General features: G+C 49.4%; 1 long non-coding RNA gene across 1 annotated transcript in view; it reads right to left on the bottom strand.

The window, feature by feature from the left end:
• The window catches only part of LOC139230459 (uncharacterized), a 63,700-nt gene extending 58,775 nt beyond the window's left edge, over positions 1-4,925 (bottom strand). The window contains exon 1 of the long non-coding RNA XR_011587930.1: positions 4,846-4,925. This is a non-coding gene — a long non-coding RNA (uncharacterized lncRNA). The remainder of the gene's footprint in view (positions 1-4,845) is intronic.
• Positions 4,926-27,835: the final 22,910 nt, after the last annotated feature.

Genomic DNA, 27,835 nt, shown 5'->3' on the forward strand with positions numbered 1-27,835 from the left:
CAACTTCCTTCTTTAGCTCCCATGTTAGCTGACATTGTTAATGGTTCTCTCTCCTCAGATACTGTTCTCCTCTCCTTCAAATCTGCCGTCATCTCCCCTCTCCTCAGAAAACCAAACCTTGACCCCACTGTGCCTGCTAGCTAGCACCCCATCTCCAACCTCCCTTTCCTCTTCACAGTCCTTGAACATGTTGTCGCCTCCCAAATCCGTGCCCATCTTTCCCGGAACTCCATGATGACTCATCAGGGGAGGGCAGCAGCAGCCAAGTTCATGGCACCGTGGCTGGCTCTGTTGCACAGGAGGGCAGGAAAAAGAGTGGGAGAGCGATAGTGATAGGGGATTCAATGGTGAGGGGAATAGATAGGCGTTTCTGCGGCTGCAACCGAGACACCAGGATGGTATGTTGCCTCCCTGGTGCAAGGGTCAAGGATGTCTCGGAGCGGGTGCAGGACATTCTGAAAAGGGAGGGAGAACAGCCAGTTGTCGTGGTGCACATTGGTACCAACGACATAGGTAAAAAAAGGGATGAGGTCCTACGAAACGAATTTAAGGAGCTAGGAGCTAAATTAAAAAGTAGGACCTCAAAAGTAGTAATCTCGGGATTGCTACCAGTGCCACGTGCTAGTCAGAGTAGGAATCGCAGGATAGCGCAGATGAATATGTGGCTTGAGCAGTGGTGCAGCAGGGAGGGATTCAAATTCCTGGGGCATTGGAACCGGTTCTGGGGGAGGTGGGACCAGTATAAACCGGACGGTCTGCACCTGGGCAGGACCGGAACCAATGTCCGGAGTGTTTGTTAGTGCTGTTGGGGAGGAGTTAAACTAATATGGCAGGGGGATGGGAACCAATGCAGGGAGACAGAGGGAGACAAAAAGGAGGCAAAAGCAAAAGACAGAAAGGAGACGAGGAAAAGTGGAGGGCAGAGAAACCCAAGGCAAAGAACAAAGAGGGCCACTGTACAGCAAAATTCTAAAAGGACAAAGGGTGTTAAAAAAACAAGCCTGAAGGCTTTGTGTCTTAATGCAAGGAGTATCCGCAATAAGGTGGATGAATTAACTGTGCAAATAGATGTTAACAAATATGATGTGATTGGGATTACGGAGACGTGGCTCCAGGATGATCAGGGCTGGGAACTCAACATCCAGGGGTATTCAACATTCAGGAAGGATAGAATAAAAGGAAAAGGAGGTGGGGTAGCATTGCTGGTGAAAGAGGAGATTAATGCAATGGATAGAAAAGACATTAGCTTGGATGATGTGGAATCTATATGGGTAGAGCTGCAGAACACCAAAGGGCAAAAAACGTTAGTGGGAGTTGTGTACAGACCTCCAAACAGTAGTAGTGATGTTGGGGAGGGCACCAAACAGGAAATTAGGGGTGCATGCAATAAAGGTGCAGCAGTTATAATGGGTGACTTTAATATGCACATAGATTGGGCTAGCCAAACTGGAAGCAATACGGTGGAGGTGGATTTCCTGGAGTGCATAAGGGATGGTTTTCTAGACCAATATGTCGAGGAACCAACTAGGGGGGAGGCCATCTTAGACTGGGTGTTGTGTAATGAGAGAGGATTAATTAGCAATCTCATTGTGCGAGGCCCCTTGGGGAAGAGTGACCATAATATGGTGGAATTCTGCATTAGGATGGAGAATGAAACAGTTATTTCAGAGACCATGGTCCAGAACTTAAAGAAGGGTAACTTTGAAGGTATGAGGCGTGAATTGGCTAGGATAGATTGGTGAATGATACTGAAGGGGTTGACTGTGGATGGGCAATGGCAGACATTTAGAGACCGCATGGATGAACTACAACAATTGTACATTCCTGTCTGGCGTAAAAATAAAAAAGGGAAGGTGGCTCAACCGTGGCTATCAAGGGAAATCAGGGATAGTATTAAAGCCAAGGAAGTGGCATACAAATTGGCCAGAAAAAGCAGCGAACCCGGGGACTGGGAGATATTTAGAACTCAGCAGAGGAGGACAAAGGGTTTGATTAGGGCAGGGAAAATGGAGTACGAGAAGAAGCTTGCAGGGAACATTAAGGCGGATTGCAAAAGTTTCTATAGGTATGTAAAGAGAAAAAGGTTAGTAAAGACAAACATAGGTCCCCTGCAGTCAGAATCAGGGGAAGTCATAACGGGGAACAAAGAAATCGCAGACCAATTGAACAAGTACTTTGGTTCGGTATTCACTCAGGAGGACACAAACAACCTTACGGATATAAAAGGGGTCAGAGGGTCTAGTAAGGAGGAGGAACTGAGGGAAATCTTTATTAGTCAGGAAATTGTGTTGGGGAAATTGATGGGATTGAAGGCCGATAAATCCCCAGGCCTGATGGACTGCATCCCAGAGTACTTAAGGAGGTGGCCTTGGAAATAGCGGATGCATTGACAGTCATTTTCCAACATTCCATTGACTCTGGATCAGTTCCTATTGAGTGGAGGGTAGCCAATGTAACCCCACTTTTTAAAAAAGGAGGGAGAGAGAAAACAGGGAATTATAGACTGGTCAGCCTGACCTCAGTAGTGGGTAAAATGATGGAATCAATTATTAAGGATGTCATAGCAGCGCATTTGGAAAATGGTGACATGATAGGTCCAAGTCAGCATGGATTTGTGAAAGTGAAATCATGCTTGACAAATCTTCTGGAATTTTTTGAGGATGTTTCCAGTAAAGTGGACAAGGGAGAACCAGTTGATGTGGTATATTTGGACTGTCAGAAGGCTTTCGACAAGGTCCCACACAAGAGATTAATGTGCAAATTTAAAGCACATGGGATTGGGGGTAGTGTGCTGACGTGGATTGAGAACTGGTTGTCAGACAGGAAACAAAGAGTAGGAGTAAATGGGTACTTTTCAGAATGGCAGGCAGTGACTAGTGGCGTACCGCAAGGTTCTGTGCTGGGGCGCCAGCTGTTTACATTGTACATCAATGATTTAGACGAGGGGATTAAATGTAGTATCTCCAAATTTGCGGATGACACTAAGTTGGGTGGCAGTGTGAGCTGCGAGGAGGATGCTATGAGGCTGCAGAGGGACTTGGATAGGTTAGGTGAGTGGGCAAATGCATGGCAGATGAAGTATAATGTGGATAAATGTGAGGTTATCCACTTTGGTGGTAAAAACAGAGAGACAGACTATTATCTGAATGGTGACAGATTAGGAAAAGGGGAGGTGCAACGAGACCTGGGTGTCATGGTACATCAGTCATTGAAGGTTGGCATGCAGGTACAGCAGGCGGTTAAGAAAGCAAATGACATGTTGGCCTTCATAGCGAGGGGATTTGAGTACAGGGGCAGGGAGGTGTTGCTACAGTTGTACAGGGCCTTGGTGAGGCCACACCTGGAGTATTGTGTACAGTTTTGGTCTCCTAACCTGAGGAAGGACATTCTTGCTATTGAGGGAGTGCAGCGAAGGTTCACCAGACTGATTCCCGGGATGGCGGGACTGACCTATCAAGAAAGACTGGATCAACTGGGCTTGTATTCACTGGAGTTCAGAAGAATGAGAGGGGACCTCATAGAAACGTTTAAAATTCTGATAGGTTTAGACAGGTTAGATGCAGGAAGTATATTCCCAATGTTGGGGAAGTCCAGAACCAGGGGTCACAGTCTAAGGATAAGGGGTAAGCCATTTAGGACCGAGATGAGGAGAAACTTCTTCACCCAGAGAGTGGTGAACCTGTGGAATTCTCTACCACAGAAAGTAGTTGAGGCCAATTCACTAAATATATTCAAAAGGGAGTTAGATGAAGTCCTTACTACTCGGGGGATCAAGGGGTATGGCGAGAAAGCAGGAAGGGGGTACTGAAGTTTCATGTTCAGCCATGAACTCATTGAATAGTGGTGCAGGCTCGAAAGGATGAATGGCCTACACCTGCACCTATTTTCTATGTTCTATGTTTCTATGAATCCCTTCAATCTGGTTTCCGCCCCTATCACAGTACCGAAACGGCTCTCATCAAAGTCACAAAGGGCATCCTGTCTGGAGCCTTTGACACGGTTGACCACTTCATCCTTCTCCAACACCTCACCATCACCTGCAATGGCTTCTCTTCTCACTCCCACATTGTTACCTCTGGTGTCCTCCAAGAGGCCCCCTCCTATTTCTCATCTACATGTTGCCCCTTGGCAACATCATCCGAAAACACGGCATCAGTTTCCACATGTACCCTGATGACACCCAGCTCTACGTCACCACCACTTCTCTCGACCCCTTCACATTCTCCAAATTGTCAAACTGCTTGTCCGACATCCAGTACTGGATGAGCAGAAATTTTCTCCAATTAAATATTGGGAAGAAATATTTGGTCCCTACAACCAACTCTGTTCCCTGGCCACTGGACTCCATCCCTCTCCCTCGCATCTGTCTGAGGCTGAACCAGACTGTTCGCAACCGAGGTGCCATATTTGACTCTGAAATGAGCTTCTGGCCACATATCCGCGGCATAACTTAGCCCACTTATTTCCACCTCTGTAACATTCCGCCACTGCCTCAGCTCATCTGCTGCTGAAACCCTCATCCGTGCCTTTGTTATCTCCAGACTTGATTATTCCCACACACTTTGGGCCAGCCTCCCACATTCTACCCTATGTAAACTTGAGGTCATCCAAAACTCGGCAGCCCGTGTCCTAACTCGCACCAAGTCACAATCACCCATCACCCCCTGTGCTCGCGGTCAGACATTGGCTCCCGGTTAAGCAACACCTCGATTTCAAAATTCTCATCATTATTTTCAATTCCCACCTTCCTCCCTCTCTCTCTCTCCTCCTCCTCCCACCCGCTCTCTCACTTCCCCCCACCTACCTTCCCTCCCTCTTCCCGCCAACAGGGAATATTTCCCTCACCGGTCGTTCACCTGACACAACCGATGCCCCATCTTCACGCCCCGGCACTCGGCGTTGGCTGTGCTGCGCAGGCGCCATGCGGCCCTTGCCGCGAGCGAGAGACCGCCCCTCCACATCGGGACTACATTACCCAGACCGCATCGCACCGCGCGCCTGCGCACAGTGAGGGGCAGGAGCCGGGCCGCGGTGGTCTCTGGGAATTGTAGTTGCCCTGACCCCGGGCTGCCCGCCCGCGCGCTCACTTGGCGGTTGGCGCGATGCGCGCGGCGGGCAATGTGAGTGAGGGAGCGCGAGCGGCCGGCGGGGGGCCGGGACCCCAGTGAGGTCAGTGCAGTAGCACTGTCCTTTCAGGCTGACTCTTAATTGTGGGTTGTTGCTGGCCACATGTTCCATTTGCTCCTTTAGAGGTGGGGCCTGGTTGTGCAGTTGTGATGTTTTACAAAGCACACGGCCAGCCTGTGGTTTGACCCGGGATGAAGAATCCCCCAATTGTCTTGATGTAAGAGGACCAACGTTGTTTATTTCGAGAGAGGAAGGTTTACATTACTATTAATGAGAAGCGTTGCACACACGGAGACACTTCATGCTCGGTTTGGCGGTCAACATTTTGCCTTGCACCAGCCAGAAGATTAAAATTGGGAAAAGATATTACTGCCTGGTATGACCCACAATGTTACAGTCGTTCAAGTAAACATTACCCTCCCGAACGAAGCCTTACGAGCAGTTGTAAATGATGGAAATGTTAGCTCCGACTAGAAAGTAGACTTTGAGGCCGCGAAAGAAGGTTCTTTTCGTCCCTCCAGGTGGGTGCAGAGGGACCTGGGGGTCCTTGTGCATGAAACTCTTTTGGATCCTTGTGCATGAATCCCAAAACGTTAGTTTGCAGGTGCAGCAGGTAATCAGGAAGGTGAATGGATTGTTGGCCTTCATTGCGAGAGGGCTGGAGTACAAAAGCAGGGAGGTCCTGCTGCAACTGTACAGGGTATTGGTGAGGCCGCACCTGGAGTACTGCGTGCAGTTTTGGTCACCTTACTTAAGGAAGGATATACTAGCTTTGGAGGGGTTACAAAGACAATTCACTAGGCTGATTCCGGAGATGAGGGGGTTACCTTATGATGATAGGTTGAGTAGACTGGGTCTTTACTCGTTGGAGTTCAGAAGGATGAGGGGTGATCTTATAGAAACATTTAAAATCATGAAAGGGATAGACAAGATAGAGGCAGAGAGTTTGTTTCCACTGGTCGGGGAGACTAGAACTAGGGGGCACAGCCTCAAAATACGGGGGAGCCAATTTAAAACCGAGTTGAGAAGGAATTTCTTCTCCCAGAGGGTTGTGAATCTGTGGAATTCTCTGCCCAGGGAAGCAGTTGAGGCTAGCTCATTGAATGTATTCAAGTCACAGATAGATAGATTTTTAACCAATAAGGGAATTAAGGGTTATGGGGAGCGGGCGGGTAAGTGGAGCTGAGTCCACGGCCAGATCAGTCATGATCTTGTTAAATGGCGGAGCAGGCTCGAGGGGCTAGATGGCCTACTCCTGTTCCTAATTCTTATGTTCTTATGTTCTTATGAAGTGTAAATATAGGTGTCCCTATAAACAGCAATGGTGAGCTTTGACTCATTCTGCAATGGCTATGCAAGTCAGGCCTGGAACAATTGGAAACATTACCTCGTTAACCATCCCTGAGAAGATGTAGTAAATTAGTCAAGCGGCTGTAGGGAGGTAATCTGGTATTAATAAGTTTGTGTTACCAATGTACTGGGCAGAGATGATAAGAAGGCCATGACTGATTTTTAGGGAACTGCAGGAGTAAAGGTGTGGGGATGGGAAGAGAGGCGAATGGAGGAGATTCTCTGGCTATGATGGAATAGGTAAGAGTGGAACCAAGTGAGGGCAGTCCCACTGAGTTGGACAACGGAGGAAAGGCACCAGAGGAGGATGATGTGGTCAAACCATGTCAAAGGCTGTATACAGGACGAGGGATAATGCATCATGGTGACAGTCAAAGAGGATCTCAATTGAGAATTTTTGGGGGATCATTTCAGTGCTGTGGCAGATGCTGAAACCTGATTGGAGAGATTCAAAATGGAATTGTCGGAAATAAGTGATCAGATTTGGGAGATGATAACATGTTCAAGAACATTGGAGAAAAAAAGAGAAGTTTAAGGTGGGACGGGAGTTTGCAGGGACAGAGGGATCAGAAGTGGGTTTTATGAGGATAGAGTTGATGACGATGAAAGAGAGGGGGACAGTTCATCAGGAGAGGGAACCATATACAATGTCAACTAGCATTGGGACCAGGGACATAAGTTGGATGATTAGCAGTTTAGTGGGAATCGAGAGAGCAGGAGGTGGGTCTCATGTACAACGTGAGCTCGGAGACACCATGAGGGCAGATTGGAGAGAAGGTAGAGGAAGGTGCAAGTTCAGGGCTGGGGAGGGAGGAGAACAAACCTTGTGGAAAGCTTGGCTCAGAGGGCAAAGGGAAGGGAGGGAAGCTGCAGAGCCAGCTAAATGGATGGTCTCAACGTTAATGACAAAGAAGTACATTAGCACCTCGTATTGTTGTTGGAGGTGAGGGTTGAGGGGACAGGGAGAGGGGTTTAAGTGGAGAAGAGAAGCCAGGGGGTATCTTTGCATTGCAGGATGACTCTGGAGTACTGATCCATTTTGGCAGAGGAAGCAGAACCCAGTAGTGCTGGATGTGGTGCAGACAGGTCTGGTGATGAATGGCTAAACTTGTTGTGAGTCAGAGATTCTCAGGTCAGTGCCCCTTGAATTGGGGGCTGAGAATCGGGTCGTATCAGGGGAAGCAACCAGGGCGGAAGAGAGTAAGGATTTTACTGGGGACATGGTATTAAAGGCATTGGTTAAGCAGATTGACAACTGCAGATGTATCATGGCAAATGGAGGCAGTGAGGAGTTTGAAAGTGCCCTTGTTAGTGAATACAGTATAAGAGATTGAAGGCTGATCTGATTCAGGTGCTTAAAATGTTGAAAGTATTGGCTAGAGTAGATAAGGAGAAACTATTCCCTCTGGTGGGGGAATGAAGAACTGAGGGACTTAATCTTAAAATTAGATTCCGGGGAAATCAGGAAACACTGTTTCATGTAAATAGTCGTGAAAAACACTGCCTCATTGATTCGAGGACAATTAGAGCGATGAAGACTGATATATCATTTTTTAGCCAAAGGTAAGTAAATGGAGTTCACGTTCAAATCAGATAGGATAACAGTGTCTGAAACATCTCTCAGGATAGAGTTACAGGGACTGACACATCTCTCAGGGTAGGGTTACAGGGACTGACACATCTCTCAGGATAGGGTTACAGGGACTGAAACATCTCTCAGGGTAGGGTTACAGGGACTGACACATCTCTCAGGATAGGGTTACAGGGACTGACACATCTCTCAGGGTAGGGTTACAGGGACTGACACATCTCTCAGGGGAGGGTTACAGGGACTGACACATCTCTCAGGATAGGGACTCACTGACACATCTCTGATGATAGGGTTACAGGGACTGACACATCTCTCAGGGTAGGGTTACAGGGACTGACACATCTCTCAGGATAGGGACTGACTGACACATCTCTCAGGATAGGGTTACAGGGACTGACTGACACATCTCTCAGGATAGGGTTACAGGGACTGACACATCTCTCAGGGTAGGGTTACAGGGACTGACACATCTCTCAGGATAGGGTTATAGGGACTGACACATCTCTCAGGACAGGGTTACAGGGACTGACACATCTCTCAGGATAGGGTTACAGGGACTGACACATCTCTCAGGTTATGGCGACAGGGAATGACACATCTCTCAGGATAGGGCTACAGGGACTGACACATCTCTCAGGCTAGGGACTGACTGACACATCTCTCAGGATAGGGTGACAGGGACTGACACATCTCTCAGGATAGGGTTACAGGGACTGACTGACACATCTCTCAGGGTAGTGTTACGGGGACTGACACATCTCTCAGGATAGGGTTACAGGGACTGACACATCTCTCAGGATAGGGTGACAGGGACTGACTGATACATCTCTCAGGATAGGGTTACAGGGACTGACACATCTCTCAGGATAGGGTTACAGGGACTGACTGACACATCTCTCAGGATAGGGTTACAGAGACTGACACATCTCTCAGGGTAGTGTTACAGGGACTGACACATCTCTCAGGATAGGGACTGACTGACACATCTCTCAGGGTAGGGTTACAGGGACTGACTGACACATCTCTCAGGATAGGGTTACAGGGACTGACACATCTCTCGGGATAGGGACTGACTTACACATCTCTCAGGATAGGGTTACAGGGACTGACACATCTCTCAGGGTAGGGTTACAGGGACTGACACATCTCTCAGGGTTGGGTTACAGGGACTGACTGACACATCTCTCAGGGTAGTGTTACAGGGACTGACACATCTCTCAGGATTGGGCTGCAGGGACTGACACATCTCTCAGGATAGGGACTGACTGACACATCTCTCAGGATAGGGTTATAGGGACTGACACATCTCTCAGGATAGGGTTGCAGGGACTGACTGACACATCTCTCAGGGTAGTGTTACAGGGACTGACACATCTCTCAGGATTGGGCTGCAGGGACTGACACATCTCTCAGGATAGGGACTGACTGACACATCTCTCAGGAAAGGGTTACAGGGACTCACACATCTCCCAGGATAGGGTGACAGGGACTGACTGACCCTTCTCTCAGGATAGGGTTACAGGGACTGACACATCTCTCAGGATTGGGTTACAGTGACTGACACATCTCGCAGGGTAGTGTTACAGGGACTGACACACCTCTCAGGGTAGGGTTACAGGGACTGACACATCTCTCAGGGTAGGGTTACAGGGACTGACACATCTCTCAGGATAGGGTTACAGGGACTGAAACATCTCTCAGGGTAGGGTTACAGGGACTGACACATCTCTCAGGATAGGGTTACAGGGACTGACACATCTCTCAGGGTAGGGTTACAGGGACTGACACATCTCTCAGGGGAGGGTTACAGGGACTGACACATCTCTCAGGGTAGGGTTACAGGGACTGACACATCTCTCAGGATAGGGTTACAGGGACTGACACATCTCTCAGGGTAGGGTTACAGGGACTGACACATCTCTCAGGGGAGGGTTACAGGGACTGACACATCTCTCAGGATAGGGACTCACTGACACATCTCTGATGATAGGGTTACAGGGACTGACACATCTCTCAGGGTAGGGTTACAGGGACTGACACATCTCTCAGGATAGGGACTGACTGACACATCTCTCAGGATAGGGTTACAGGGACTGACTGACACATCTCTCAGGATAGGGTTACAGGGACTGACACATCTCTCAGGGTAGGGTTACAGGGACTGACACATCTCTCAGGATAGGGTTATAGGGACTGACACATCTCTCAGGACAGGGTTACAGGGACTGACACATCTCTCAGGATAGGGTTACAGGGACTGACACATCTCTCAGGTTATGGCGACAGGGAATGACACATCTCTCAGGATAGGGCTACAGGGACTGACACATCTCTCAGGCTAGGGACTGACTGACACATCTCTCAGGATAGGGTGACAGGGACTGACACATCTCTCAGGATAGGGTTACAGGGACTGACTGACACATCTCTCAGGGTAGTGTTACGGGGACTGACACATCTCTCAGGATAGGGTTACAGGGACTGACACATCTCTCAGGATAGGGTGACAGGGACTGACTGATACATCTCTCAGGATAGGGTGACAGGGACTGACACATCTCTCAGGATAGGGTTACAGGGACTGACTGACACATCTCTCAGGATAGGGTTACAGAGACTGACACATCTCTCAGGGTAGTGTTACAGGGACTGACACATCTCTCAAGATAGGGACTGACTGACACATCTCTCAGGGTAGGGTTACAGGGACTGACTGACACATCTCTCAGGATAGGGTTACAGGGACTGACACATCTCTCGGGATAGGGACTGACTTACACATCTCTCAGGATAGGGTTACAGGGACTGACACATCTCTCAGGGTAGGGTTACAGGGACTGACACATCTCTCAGGGTTGGGTTACAGGGACTGACTGACACATCTCTCAGGGTAGTGTTACAGGGACTGACACATCTCTCAGGATTGGGCTGCAGGGACTGACACATCTCTCAGGATAGGGACTGACTGACACATCTCTCAGGATAGGGTTATAGGGACTGACACATCTCTCAGGATAGGGTTGCAGGGACTGACTGACACATCTCTCAGGGTAGTGTTACAGGGACTGACACATCTCTCAGGATTGGGCTGCAGGGACTGACACATCTCTCAGGATAGGGACTGACTGACACATCTCTCAGGAAAGGGTTACAGGGACTCACACATCTCCCAGGATAGGGTGACAGGGACTGACTGACCCTTCTCTCAGGATAGGGTTACAGGGACTGACACATCTCTCAGGATTGGGTTACAGTGACTGACACATCTCGCAGGGTAGTGTTACAGGGACTGACACACCTCTCAGGCTAGGGTTACAGGGACTGACACATCTCTCAGGATAGGGTTACAGGGACTGACACATCTCTCAGGATAGGGTTACAGGGACTGACACATTCCTCAGGGTAGTGTTACAGGGACTGACACATCTCTCAGGATAGGGTTACAGGGACTGACACATCTCTCAGGATAGGGTTACAGGGACTGACACATCTCTCAGGATAGGGTTACAGGGACTAACACATCTCTTAGGATAGGGTTACAGGGACTGACACATCTCTCAGGATAGGGTTGCAGGGACTGACTGACACATCTCTCAGGGTAGTGTTACAGGGACCGACACATCTCTCAGGATAGGGTTACAGGGAGTGACACATCTCTCAGGATCGGGTCAAAGGGACTGACTGACCCTTCTCTCAGGATAGGGTTACAGGGACTGACACATCTCTCAGGATTGGGTTACAGTGACTGACACATCTCTCAGGGTAGTGTTACAGGGACTGACACATCTCTCAGGATAGGGTTACAGGGACTGACACATCTCTCAGGTTAGGGTGACAGGGACTGACACATCTCTCAGGATAGGGTTACAGGGACTGACACATCCCTCAGGATAGGGTTACAGAGACTGACACATCTCTCAGGATAGGGTTACAGGGACTGACACATTCCTCAGGGTAGGGTTACAGGGACTGACACATCTCTCAGGATAGGGTTACAGGGACTGACTGACACATCTCTCAGGATAGGGTTACAGGGACCGACAGATCTCTCAGGATAGGGTTACAGGGACTGACTGACACATCTCTCAGGATAGGGTTGCAGAGACTGACACATCTCTCAGCGTAGTGTTACAGGGACTGACACATCTCTCAGGATAGGGTTACAGGGACTGACACATCTCTCAGGATAGGGTTACAGGGACTGACACATCTCTCAGGATAGGGTTACAGGGACTAACACATCTCTCAGGATAGGGTTACAGGGACTGACACATCTCTCAGGATAGAGTACAGGGACTGACTGACACATCTCTCAGGATAGGGTTACAGGGACTGACACATCTCTCAGGGTAGGGTTACAGGGACTGACTGACACATCTCTCAGGGCAGTGTTACAGGGACTGACACATCTCTCAGGATTGGGCTACAGGGACTGACACATCTCTCAGGATAGGGACTGACTGACACATCTCTCAGGATAGGGTTACAGGGACTGACACATCTCTCAGGATAGGGACTGACTGACACATCTCTCAGGGTCGGGTTACAGGGACTGACACATCTCTCAGGATAGGGTTACAGGGACTGACACATCTCTCAGGATAGGGTTACAGGGACTAACACATCTCTCAGGATAGGGTTACAGGGACTGACACATCTCTCAGGATAGAGTTACAGGGACTGACTGACACATCTCTCAGGATAGGGTTACAGGGACTGACACATCTCTCAGGGTAGGGTTACAGGGACTGACTGACACATCTCTCAGGGCAGTGTTACAGGGACTGTCACATCTCTCAGGATTGGGCTACAGGGACTGACACATCTCTCAGGATAGGGACTGACTGACACATCTCTCAGGATAGGGTTACAGGGACTGACACATCTCTCAGGATAGGGACTGACTGACACATCTCTCAGGGTCGGGTTACAGGGACTGACACATCTCTCAGGATAGGGTTACAGGGACTGACACATTTCTCAGGATAGGGTTACAGGGACCGACACATCTCTCAGGGTAGGGTTACAGGGACTGACACATCTCTCAGGATAGGGTTACAGGGACTGACTGACACATCTCTCAGGATAGGGTTACAGGGACTGACACATCTCTCAGGATAGGGTTACAGGGACTGACACATCCCTCAGGATAGGGTTCCAGGCACTGACACATCTCTCAGGATAGGTACTGACTGACACATCTCTCAGGGTAGGGTTACAGGGACTGACTGACACATCTCTCAGTATTGGGTTACAGGGACTGACACATCTCTCAGGATAGGGTTACAGGGACCGACACATCTCTCAAGATAGGGTTACAGGGACTGACTGACACATCTCTCAGGATAGGGTTACAGGGACTGACACATCTCTCAGGATAGGGTTACAGGGACTGACACATCTCTCAGGATAGGGTTACAGGGACTGACTGATACATCTCTCAGGATTGGGTTACAGGGACTGACACATCTCTCAGGATAGGGTTACAGGGACCGACACATCTCTCAAGATAGGGTTACAGGGACTGACTGACACATCTCTCAGGATAGGGTTACAGGGACTGACACATCTCTCAGGATAGGGTTACAGGGACTGACACATCTCTCAGGATAAGGTTACAGGGACTGACCCATCTCTCAGGATAGGGTTACAGGGACTGACACATCTCGAAGGATAGAGTTACAGGGACTGACTGACACATCTCTCAGGGTAGTGTTACAGGGACTGACACATCTCTCAGGATAGAGTTACAGGGACTGACTGACACATCTCTCAGGATCGGGTTACAGGGACTGACACATCTCTCAGGATAGGGTTACAGCGACTGACATATCTCTCAGGATAGAGTAACAGGGACTGACACATCCCTCAGGATAGGGTTCCAGGGACTGACACATCACTCCGGATAGGTAATGACTGACACATCTCTCAGGGTAGGGTTACAGGGACTGACACATCTCTCAGGATAGGGTTACAGGGACTGACTGACACATCTCTCAGGATAGGGTTACAGGGACTGACACATCTCTCAGGATAGCGTTACAGGGACCGACACATCTCTCAGGATAGGGTTACAGGGACTGACTGACACATCTCTCAGGATAGGGTTACAGAGACTTACACATCACTCAGCGTAGTGTTACAGGGACTGACACATCTCTCAAGATAGGCTTACAGGGACTGACACATCTCTCAGGATAGGATTACAGGGACTGACACATCTCTCAGGATAGGGTTACAGGGACTGACACATCTCTCAGGATAGGGTTACAGGGACTGACACATCTCTCAGGATAGAGTTACAGGGACTGACTGACACATCTCTCAGGATCGTGTTGCAGGGACTGACACATCTCTCAGGATAGGGTTACAGGGACTGACACATCTCTCAGCATAGAGTTACAGGGACTGACACATCTCTCAGGATAGGGACTGACTGACACATCTCTCAGGATAGGGTTACAGGGACTGACTGACACATCTCTCAGGATAGGGTTACAGGGACTGACACATCTCTCAGGATCGGGTTGCAGGGACTGACTGACACATCTCTCAGGATAGGGTTACAGGGACTGACACATCTCTCAGGATAGGGTTACAGGGACTGACTGACACATCTCTCAGGATAGGGTTACAGGGACTGACACATCTCTCAGGATAGGGTTACAGGGACTGACACATCTCTCAGGATAGGGTTACAGGGACTGACACATCACTCAGGATAGGTACTGACTGACACATCTCTCAGGGTAGGGTTACAGGGACTGACACATCTCTCAGGATAGGGTTACAAGGGACTGACTGACACATGTCTCAGGATAGGGTTACAGGGACCGACACATCTCTCAGGATAGGGTTACAGCGACTGACACATCTCTCAGGATAGGCTTACAGGGACTGACACATCTCTCAGGATAGAGTTACAGGGACTGACACATCTCTCAGGATAGGGTTACAGGGACTGACTGACACATCTCTCAGGATAGAGTTACAGGGACTGACACATCTCTCAGGATAGGGTTACAGGGACTGACTGATACATCTCTCAGGATAGGGTTACAGGGACTGACACATCTCTCAGGATCGGGTTACAGGGACTGACTGACACATCTCTCAGGATAGGGTTACAGACACTGACACATCTCTCAGCGTAGTGTTACAGGGACTGACAAATCTCTCAGGATAGGGTTACAGGGACTGACACATCTCTCAGGATAGAGTTACAGAGACTGACACATCTCTCAGGATAGGGACTGACTGACACATCTCTCAGGATAGGGTTACAGGGACTGACTGACACATCTCTCAGGATAGGGTTACAGGGACTGACACATCTCTCAGGATCGGGTTGCAGGGACTGACTGACACATCTCTCAGGATAGGGTTACAGGGACTGACACATCTCTCAGGATAGGGTTACAGGGACTGACTCACACATCTCTCAGGATAGGGTGACAGGGACTGACACATCTCTCAGGATAGGGTTACAGGGACTGACACATCTCTCAGTATAGGGTTACAGGGACTGACACATCACTCAGGATAGGTACTGACTGACACATCTCTGGGTAGGGTTACAGGGACTGACACATCTCTCAGGATAGGGTTACAGGGACTGACACATCTCTCAGGATAGGGTTACAGGGACCGACACATCTCTCAGGATAGGGTTACAGGGACTGACTGACACATCTCTCAGGATAGGGTTACAGAGACTGACACATCACTCAGCGTAGTGTTACAGGGACTGACACATCTCTCAGGATAGGCTTACAGGGACTGACACATCTCTCAGGATAGAGTTACAGGGACTGACTGACACATCTCTCAGGATCGTGTTGCAGGGACTGACACATCTCTCAGGATAGGGTTACAGGGACTGACACATCTCTCAGGATAGAGTTACAGGGACTGACACATCTCTCAGGATAGGGACTGACTGACACATCTCTCAGGATAGGGTTACAGGGACTGACTGATACATCTCTCAGGATAGGGTTACAGGGACTGACACATCTCTCAGGATCGGGTTGCAGGGACTGACTGACACATCTCTCAGGATAGGGTTACAGGGACTGACACATCTCTCAGGATAGGGTTACAGGGACTGACTGACACATCTCTCAGAATAGGGTTACAGGGACTGACACATCTCTCAGGATAGGGTTACAGGGATGACACATCTCTCAGGATAGGGTTACAGGGACTGACACATCACTCAGGATAGGTACTGACTGACACATCTCTCAGGGTAGGGTTACAGGGACTGACACATCTCTCAGGATAGGGTTACAGGGACTGACTGACACATGTCTCAGGATAGGGTTACAGGGACCGACACATCTCTCAGGATAGGGTTACAGCGACTGACACATCTCTCAGGATAGGCTTACAGGGACTGACACATCTCTCAGGATAGAGTTACAGGGACTGACACATCTCTCAGGATAGGGTTACAGGGACTGACTGATACATCTCTCAGGATAGGGTTACAGGGACTGACACATCTCTCAGGATAGGGTTACAGGGACTGACAGACACATCTCTCAGGATAGGGTTACAGACACTGACACATCTCTCAGCGTAGTGTTACAGGGACTGACAAATCTCTCAGGATAGGGTTACAGGGACTGACATATCTCTCAGGATAGAGTTACAGAGACTGAAACATCTCTCAGGATAGGGACTGACTGACACATCTCTGAGGATAGGGTTACAGGGACTGACTGACACATCTCTCAGGATAGGGTTACAGGGACTGACACATCTCTCAGGATCGGGTTGCAGGGACTGACTGACACATCTCTCAGGATAGGGTTACAGGGACTGACACATCTCTCAGGATAGGGTTACAGGGACTGACTGACACATCCCTCAGGATAGGGTGACAGGGACTGACACATCTCTCAGGATAGGGTTACAGGGACTGACACATCTCTCAGGATAGGGTTACAGGGACTGACACATCACTCAGGATAGGGTTACAGGGACCGACACATCTCTCAGGATAGGGTTACAGGGACTGACTGACACATCTCTCAGGATAAGGTTACAGAGACTGACACATCACTCAGCGTAGTGTTACAGGGACTGACACATCTCTCAGGATAGGCTTACAGGGACTGACACATCTCTCAGGATAGGATTACAGGGACTGACACATCTCTCAGGATAGGGTTACAGGGACTGACACATCTCTCAGGAGAGGGTTACAGGGACTGACACATCTCTCAGGATAGAGTTACAGGGACTGACTGACACATCTCTCAGGATCGTGTTGCAGGGACTGACACATCTCTCAGGATAGGGTTACAAGGACTGACACATCTCTCAGGATAAGGTTACAGGGACTGACACATCTCTCAGGATAGGGTTACAGGGACCGACACATCTCTCAGGATAGGGTTACAGGGAGTGACACATCTCTCAGGATAGGGACTGACTGACACATCTCTCAGGATAGGGTGACAGGGACTGACACATCTCTCAGGATAGGGTTACAGGGAATGACTGACACATCTCTCAGGATAGGGTTACAGGGAATGACTGACACATCTCTCAGAGTAGTGTTACAGGGACTGACACATCTCTCAGGATAGGGTTACAGGGACTGACACATCTCTCAGGGTAGTGTTACAGGGACCGACACATCTCTCAGGATAGGGTTACAGCGACTGACACATCTCTCAGGATAGGCTTACAGGGACTGACACATCTCTCAGGATAGGGTTACAGGGACTGACTGATACATCTCTCAGGATAGGGTTACAGGGACTGACATATCTCTCAGGATAGGGATACAGGGACTGACTGACACATCTCTCGGGATAGGGTTACAGAGACTGACACATCTCTCAGGGTAGTGTTACAGGGACTGACAAATCTCTCAGGATAGGGTTACAGGGACTGACACATCTCTCAGGATAGGGTTTCAGGGACTGACAATCTCTCAGGATAGGGTTACAGCGACTGACACATCTCTCAGGATAGGCTTACAGGGACTGACACATCTCTCAGGATAGGGTTACAGGGACTGACTGATACATCTCTCAGGATAGGGTTACAGGGACTGACATATCTCTCAGGATAGGGTTACAGGGACTGACTGACACATCTCTCAGGATAGGGTTACAGAGACTGACACATCTCTCAGGGTAGTGTTACAGGGACTGACACATCTCTCAGGATAGGGTTACAGGGACTGACACATCTCTCAGGATAGGGTTACAGGGACTGACACACCTCTCAGGATAGGGTTACAGGGACTGACTGACACATCTCTCAGGATCGTGTTGCAGGGACTGACACATCTCTCAGTATAGGGTTACAGGGACTGACACATCTCTCAGGATAGAGTTACAGGGACTGACACATCTCTCAGGATAGGGTTACAGGGACCGACACATCTCTCAGGATAGGGTTACAGGGAGTGACACATCTCTCAGGATAGGGACAGACTGACACATCTCTCAGGATAGGGTGACAGGGACTCACACATCTCTCAGGATAGGGTTACAGGGACCGACACATCCCTCAGGATAGGGTTACAGGGAGTGACACATCTCTCAGGATAGGGACTGACTGACACATCTCTCAGGATAGGGTGACAGGGACTGACACATCTCTCAGGTTAGGGTTACAGGGACTGACACATCTCTCAGGATAGGGTTACAGGGAATGACTGACACATCTCTCAGGGTAGTGTTACAGGGACTGACACATCTCTCAGGATAGGGTTACAGGGACTGACACATCTCTCAGGGTAGTGTTACAGGGACCGACACATCTCTCAGGATAGGGTTACAGCGACTGACACATCTCTCAGGATAGGCTTACAGGGACTGACACATCTCTCAGGATAGGGTTACAGGGACTGACTGACACATCTCTCAGGATAGGGTTACAGGGACTGACACATCTCTCAGGATCGGGTTGCAGGGACTGACTGACACATCTCTCAGGATAGGGTGACAGAGACTGACACATCTCTCAGGGTAGTGTTACAGGGACTGACAAATCTCTCAGGATAGGGTTACAGGGACTGACACATCTCTCAGGATAGGGTTTCAGGGACTGACACATCTCTCAGGATAGGGTTACAGCGACTGACACATCTCTCAGGATAGGCTTACAGGGACTGACACATCTCTCAGGATAGGATTACAGGGACTGACACATCTCTCAGGATAGGGTTACAGGGACTGACACATCTCTCAGGATAGGGTTACAGGGACTGACACATCTCTCAGGATAGAGTTACAGGGACAGACTGACACATCTCTCAGGATCGTGTTGCAGGGACTGACACATCTCTCAGGATAGGGATACAGGGACTGACACATCTCTCAGGATAAGGTTACAGGGACTGACACATCTCACAGGATAGGGTTACAGGGACCGACACATCTCTCAGGATAGGGTTACAGGGAGTGACACATCTCTCAGGATAGGGACTGACTGACACATCTCTCAGGATAGGGTGACAGGGACTGACACATCTCTCAGGTTAGGGTTACAGGGACTGACACATCTCTCAGGATAGGGTTACAGGGAATGACTGACACATCTCTCAGGGTAGTGTTACAGGGACTGACACATCTCTCAGGATAGGGTTACAGGGACTGACACATCTCTCAGGGTAGTGTTACAGGGACCGACACATCTCTCAGGATAGGGTTACAGCGACTGACACATCTCTCAGGATAGGCTTACAGGGACTGACACATCTCTCAGGATAGGGTTACAGGGACTGACTGACACATCTCTCAGGATAGGGTTACAGGGACTGACACATCTCTCAGGATAGGGTTGCAGGGACTGACTGACACATCTCTCAGGATAGGGTGACAGAGACTGACACATCTCTCAGGGTAGTGTTGCAGGGACTGACAAATCTCTCAGGATAGGGTTACAGGGACTGACACATCTCTCAGGATAGGGTTTCAGGGACTGACACATCTCTCAGGATAGGGTTACAGCGACTGACACATCTCTCAGGATAGGCTTACAGGGACTGACACATCTCTCAGGATAGGGTTACAGGGACTGACTGATACATCTCTCAGGATAGGGTTACAGGGACTGACATATCTCTCAGGATAGGGTTACAGGGACTGACTGACACATCTCTCAGGATAGGGTTACAGAGACTGACACATCTCCCAGGGTAGTGTTACAGGGACTGACACATCTCTCAGGATAGGGTTACAGGGACTGACACATCTCTCAGGATAGGGTTACAGGGACTGACACACCTCTCAGGATAGGGTTACAGGGACTGACTGACACATCTCTCAGGATCGTGTTGCAGTGACTGACACATCTCTCAGGATAGGGTTACAGGGACTGACACATCTCTCAGGATTGAGTTACAGGGACTGACTGACACATCTCTCAGGATAGGGTTACAGGGACTGACACATCTCTCAGGATAGGGTTGCAGGGACTGACTGACACATCTCTCAGGATAGGGTGACAGAGACTGACACATCTCTCAGGGTAGTGTTGCAGGGACTGACAAATCTCTCAGGATAGGGTTACAGGGACTGACACATCTCTCAGGATAGGGTTACAGCGACTGACACATCTCTCAGGATAGGCTTACAGGGACTGACACATCTCTCAGGATAGGGTTACAGGGACTGACTGATACATCTCTCAGGATAGGGTTACAGGGACTGACATATCTCTCAGGATAGGGTTACAGGGACTGACTGACACATCTCTCAGGATAGGGTTACAGAGACTGACACATCTCCCAGGGTAGTGTTACAGGGACTGACACATCTCTCAGGATAGGGTTACAGGGACTGACACATCTCTCAGGATAGGGTTACAGGGACTGACACACCTCTCAGGATAGGGTTACAGGGACTGACTGACACATCTCTCAGGATCGTGTTGCAGTGACTGACACATCTCTCAGGATAGGGTTACAGGGACTGACACATCTCTCAGGATTGAGTTACAGGGACTGACACATCTCTCAGGATAGGGTTACAGGGACCGACACATCTCTCAGGATAGGGTTACAGGGAGTGACACATCTCTCAGGATAGGGACTGACTGACACATCTCTCAGGATAGGGTGACAGGGACTCACACATCTCTCAGGATAGGGTTACAGGGACTGACACATCTCTCAGGATAGGGTTACAGGGAATGACTGACACATCTCTCAGGGTAGTGTTACAGGGACTGACACATCTCTCAGGATAGGGACTGACTGACACATCTCTCAGGATAGGGTTACAGGGACTGACTGATACTTCTCTCAGGATAGGGTTACAGGGACTGACACATCTCTCAGGATCGGGTTGCAGGGACTGACTGACACATCTCTCAGGATAGGGTTACAGGGACTGACACATCTCTCAGGATAGGGTTACAGGGACTGACTGACACATCTCTCAGAATAGGGTTACAGGGACTGACACATCTCTCAGGATAGGGTTACAGGGATGACACATCTCTCAGGATAGGGTTACAGGGACTGACACATCACTCAGGATAGGTACTGACTGACACATCTCTCAGGGTAGGGTTACAGGGACTGACACATCTCTCAGGATAGGGTTACAGGGACTGACTGACACATGTCTCAGGATAGGGTTACAGGGACCGACACATCTCTCAGGATAGGGTTACAGCGACTGACACATCTCTCAGGATAGGCTTACAGGGACTGACACATCTCTCAGGATAGAGTTACAGGGACTGACACATCTCTCAGGATAGGGTTACAGGGACTGACTGATACATCTCTCAGGATAGGGTTACAGGGACTGACACATCTCTCAGGATAGGGTTACAGGGACTGACAGACACATCTCTCAGGATAGGGTTATAGACACTGACACATCTCTCAGCGTAGTGTTACAGGGACTGACACATCTCTCAGGATAGGGTTACAGGGACTGACTGATACATCTCTCAGGATAGGGTTACAGGGACTGACATATCTCTCAGGATAGGGATACAGGGACTGACTGACACATCTCTCGGGATAGGGTTACAGAGACTGACACATCTCTCAGGGTAGTGTTACAGGGACTGACAAATCTCTCAGGATAGGGTTACAGGGACTGACACATCTCTCAGGATAGGGTTTCAGGGACTGACACATCTCTCAGGATAGGGTTACAGCGACTGACACATCTCTCAGGATAGGCTTACAGGGACTGACACATCTCTCAGGATAGGGTTACAGGGACTGACTGATACATCTCTCAGGATAGGGTTACAGGGACTGACATATCTCTCAGGATAGGGTTACAGGGACTGACTGACACATCTCTCAGGATAGGGTTACAGGCAATGACTGACACATCTCTCAGGGTAGTGTTACAGGGACTGACACATCTCTCAGGATAGGGTTACAGGGACTTACACATCTCTCAGGATAGGGTTACAGGGACCGACACATCTCTCAGGATAGGGTTGCAGGGACTGACTGACACATCTCTCAGGATAGGGTTACAGAGACTGACACATCACTCAGCGTAGTGTTACAGGGACTGACACATCTCTCAGGATAGGCTTACAGGGACTGACACATCTCTCAGGATAGGATTACAGGGACTGACACATCTCTCAGGATAGGGTTACAGGGACTGACACATCTCTCAGGATAGGGTTACAGGGACTGACACATCTCTCAGGATCGAGTTACAGGGACAGACTGACACATCTCTCAGGATCGTGTTGCAGGGACTGACACATCTCTCAGGATAGGGTTACAGGGACTGACACATCTCTCAGGATAGGGTTACAGGGACCGACACATCTCTCAGGATAGGGTTACAGGGAGTGACACATCTCTCAGGATAGGGACTGACTGACACATCTCTCAGGATAGGGTGACAGGGACTGACACATCTCTCAGGTTAGGGTTACAGGGACTGACACATCTCTCAGGATAGGGTTACAGGGAATGACTGACACATCTCTCAGGGTAGTGTTACAGGGACTGACACATCTCTCAGGATAGGGTTACAGGGACTGACACATCTCTCAGGGTAGTGTTACAGGGACCGACACATCTCTCAGGATAGGGTTACAGCGACTGACACATCTCTCAGGATAGGCTTACAGGGACTGACACATCTCTCAGGATAGGGTTACAGGGACTGACTGACACATCTCTCAGGATAGGGTTACAGGGACTGACACATCTCTCAGGATAGGGTTGCAGGGACTGACTGACACATCTCTCAGGATAGGGTGACAGAGACTGACACATCTCTCAGGGTAGTGTTACAGGGACTGACAAATCTCTCAGGATAGGGTTACAGGGACTGACACATCTCTCAGGATAGGGTTTCAGGGACTGACACATCTCTCAGGATAGGGTTACAGCGACTGACACATCTCTCAGGATAGGCTTACAGGGACTGACACATCTCTCAGGATAGGATTACAGGGACTGACACATCTCTCAGGATAGGGTTACAGGGACTGACACATCTCTCAGGATAGGGTTACAGGGACTGACACATCTCTCAGGATAGAGTTACAGGGACAGACTGACACATCTCTCAGGATCGTGTTGCAGGGACTGACACATCTCTCAGGATAGGGATACAGGGACTGACACATCTCTCAGGATAAGGTTACAGGGACTGACACATCTCACAGGATAGGGTTACAGGGACCGACACATCTCTCAGGATAGGGTTACAGGGAGTGACACATCTCTCAGGATAGGGACTGACTGACACATCTCTCAGGATAGGGTGACAGGGACTGACACATCTCTCAGGTTAGGGTTACAGGGACTGACACATCTCTCAGGATAGGGTTACAGGGAATGACTGACACATCTCTCAGGGTAGTGTTACAGGGACTGACACATCTCTCAGGATAGGGTTACAGGGACTGACACATCTCTCAGGGTAGTGTAACAGGGACCGACACATCTCTCAGGATAGGGTTACAGCGACTGACACATCTCTCAGGATAGGCTTACAGGGACTGACACATCTCTCAGGATAGGGTTACAGGGACTGACTGACACATCTCTCAGGATAGGGTTACAGGGACTGACACATCTCTCAGGATAGGGTTACAGGGACTGACTGACACATCTCTCAGGATAGGGTGACAGAGACTGACACATCTCTCAGGGTAGTGTTGCAGGGACTGACAAATCTCTCAGGATAGGGTTACAGGGACTGACACATCTCTCAGGATAGGGTTTCAGGGACTGACACATCTCTCAGGATAGGGTTACAGCGACTGACACATCTCTCAGGATAGGCTTACAGGGACTGACACATCTCTCAGGATAGGGTTACAGGGACTGACATATCTCTCAGGATAGGGTTACAGGGACTGACTGACACATCTCTCAGGATAGGGTTACAGAGACTGACACATCTCCCAGGGTAGTGTTACAGGGACTGACACATCTCTCAGGATAGGGTTACAGGGACTGACACATCTCTCAGGATAGGGTTACAGGGACTGACACACCTCTCAGGATAGGGTTACAGGGACTGACTGACACATCTCTCAGGATCGTGTTGCAGTGACTGACACATCTCTCAGGATAGGGTTACAGGGACTGACACATCTCTCAGGATTGAGTTACAGGGACTGACACATCTCTCAGGATAGGGTTACAGGGACCGACACATCTCTCAGGATAGGGTTACAGGGAGTGACACATCTCTCAGGATAGGGACTGACTGACACATCTCTCAGGATAGGGTGACAGGGACTCACACATCTCTCAGGATAGGGTTACAGGGACTGACACATCTCTCAGGATAGGGTTACAGGGAATGACTGACACATCTCTCAGGGTAGTGTTACAGGGACTGACTGACACATCTCTCAGGATAGGGTGACAGAGACTGACACATCTCTCAGGGTAGTATTACAGGGACTGACAAATCTCTCAGGACAGGGTTATAGGGACTGACACATCTCTCAGGATAGGGTTACAGGGACTGACACATCTCGCAGGATAGGGTTACAGCGACTGACACATCTCTCAGGATAGGCTTACAGGGACTGACACATCTCTCAGGATAGGGTTACAGGGACTGACTGATACATCTCTCAGGATAGGGTTACAGGGACTGACACATCTCTCAGGATAGGGTTACAGGGACTGACTGACACATCTCTCAGGATAGGGTTACAGAGACTGACACATCTCTCAGGGTAGTGTTACAGGGACTGACACATCTCTCAGGATAGGGTTACACGGACTGACACATCTCTCAGGATAGGGTTACAGGGACTGACACACCTCTCAGGATAGGATTACAGGGACTGACACATCTCTCAGGATAGAGTTACAGGGACTGACTGAAACATCTCTCAGGATCGTGTTGCAGGGACTGACACATCTCTCAGGATAGGGTTACAGGGACTGACACACCTCTCAGGATAGGATTACAGGGACTGACACATCTCTCAGGATAGAGTTACAAGGACAGACTGACACATCTCTCAGGATCGTGTTGCAGGGACTGACACATCTCTCAGGATAGGGTTACAGGGACTGACACATCTCTCAGGATAAGGTTACAGGGACTGACACATCTCTCAGGATAGGGTTACAGGGACCGACACATCTCTCAGGATAGGGTTACAGGGAGTGACGCATCTCTCAGGATAGGGACTGACTGACACATCTCTCAGGATAGGGTGACAGGGACTGACACATCTCTCAGGTTAGGGTTACAGGGACTGACACATCTCTCAGGATAGGGTTACAGGGAATGACTGACACATCTCTCAGGGTAGTGTTACAGGAACTGACACATCTCTCAGGATAGGGTTACAGGGACTGACACATCTCTCAGGGTAGTGTTACAGGGACCGACACATCTCTCAGGATAGGCTTACAGGGACTGACACATCTCTCAGGATAGGGTTACAGGGACTGACTGATACATCTCTCAGGATAGGGTTACAGGGACTGACATATCTCTCAGGATAGGGTTACAGGGACTGACTGACACATCTCTCAGGATAGGGTTACAGAGACTGACACATCTCCCAGGGTAGTGTTACAGGGACTGACACATCTCTCAGGATAGGGTTACAGGGACTGACACATCTCTCAGGATAGGGTTACAGGGACTGACACACCTCTCAGGATAGGGTTACAGGGACTGACTGACACATCTCTCAGGATCGTGTTGCAGGGACTGACACATCTCTCAGGATAGGGTTACAGGGACTGACACATCTCTCAGGATAGAGTTACAGGGACTGACACATCTCTCAGGATAGGGTTACAGGGACCGACACATCTCTCAGGATAGGGTTACAGGGAGTGACACATCTCTCAGGATAGGGACTGACTGACACATCTCTCAGGATAGGGTGACAGGGTCTCACACATCTCTCAGGATAGGGTTACAGGGACTGACACATCTGTCAGGATAGGGTTACAGGGAATGACTGACACATCTCTCAGGGTAGTGTTACAGGGACTGACACATCTCTCAGGGTAGTGTTACAGGAACTGACACATCTCTCAGGATAGGGTTACAGGGACTGACACATCTCTCAGGGTAGTGTTACAGGGACCGACACATCTCTCAGGATAGGCTTACAGGGACTGACACATCTCTCAGGATAGGGTTACAGGGACTGACTGATACATCTCTCAGGATAGGGTTACAGGGACTGACATATCTCTCAGGATAGGGTTACAGGGACTGACTGACACATCTCTCAGGATAGGGTTACAGAGACTGACACATCTCCCAGGGTAGTGTTACAGGGACTGACACATCTCTCAGGATAGGGTTACAGGGACTGACACATCTCTCAGGATAGGGTTACAGGGACTGACACACCTCTCAGGATAGGGTTACAGGGACTGACTGACACATCTCTCAGGATCGTGTTGCAGGGACTGACACATCTCTCAGGATAGGGTTACAGGGACTGACACATCTCTCAGGATAGAGTTACAGGGACTGACACATCTCTCAGGATAGGGTTACAGGGACCGACACATCTCTCAGGATAGGGTTACAGTGAGTGACACATCTCTCAGGATAGGGACTGACTGACACATCTCTCAGGATAGGGTGACAGGGTCTCACACATCTCTCAGGATAGGGTTACAGGGACTGACACATCTGTCAGGATAGGGTTACAGGGAATGACTGACACATCTCTCAGGGTAGTGTTACAGGGACTGACACATCTCTCAGGATAGGGTTACAGGGACTTACACATCTCTCAGGGTAGTGTTACAGGGACCGACACATCTCTCAGGATAGGGTTACAGCGACTGACACATCTCTCAGGATAGGCTTACAGGGACTGACACATCTCTCAGGATAGGGTTACAGGGACTGACTGACACATCTCTCAGGATAGGGTTACAGGGACTGACACATCTCTCAGGATAGAGTTACAGGGACTGACTGACACATCTCTCAGGATAGGGTGACAGAGACTGACACATCTCTCAGGGTAGTATTACAGGGACTGACAAATCTCTCAGGATAGGGTTATAGGGACTGACACATCTCTCAGGATAGGGTTACAGAGACTGACACATCTCGCAGGATAGGGTTACAGCGACTGACACATCTCTCAGGATAGGCTTACAGGGACTGACACATCTCTCAGGATAGGGTTACAGGGACTGATTGATACATCTCTCAGGATAGGGTTACAGGGACTGACACATCTCTCAGAATAGGGTTACAGGGACTGACTGACACATCTCTCAGGATAGGGTTACAGAGACTGACACATCTCCCAGGGTAGTGTTACAGGGACTGACAC

This window comes from Pristiophorus japonicus, chromosome 19 (genome assembly GCF_044704955.1).
Source record: "Pristiophorus japonicus isolate sPriJap1 chromosome 19, sPriJap1.hap1, whole genome shotgun sequence".
Classification (NCBI taxonomy): domain Eukaryota; kingdom Metazoa; phylum Chordata; class Chondrichthyes; family Pristiophoridae; genus Pristiophorus; species Pristiophorus japonicus.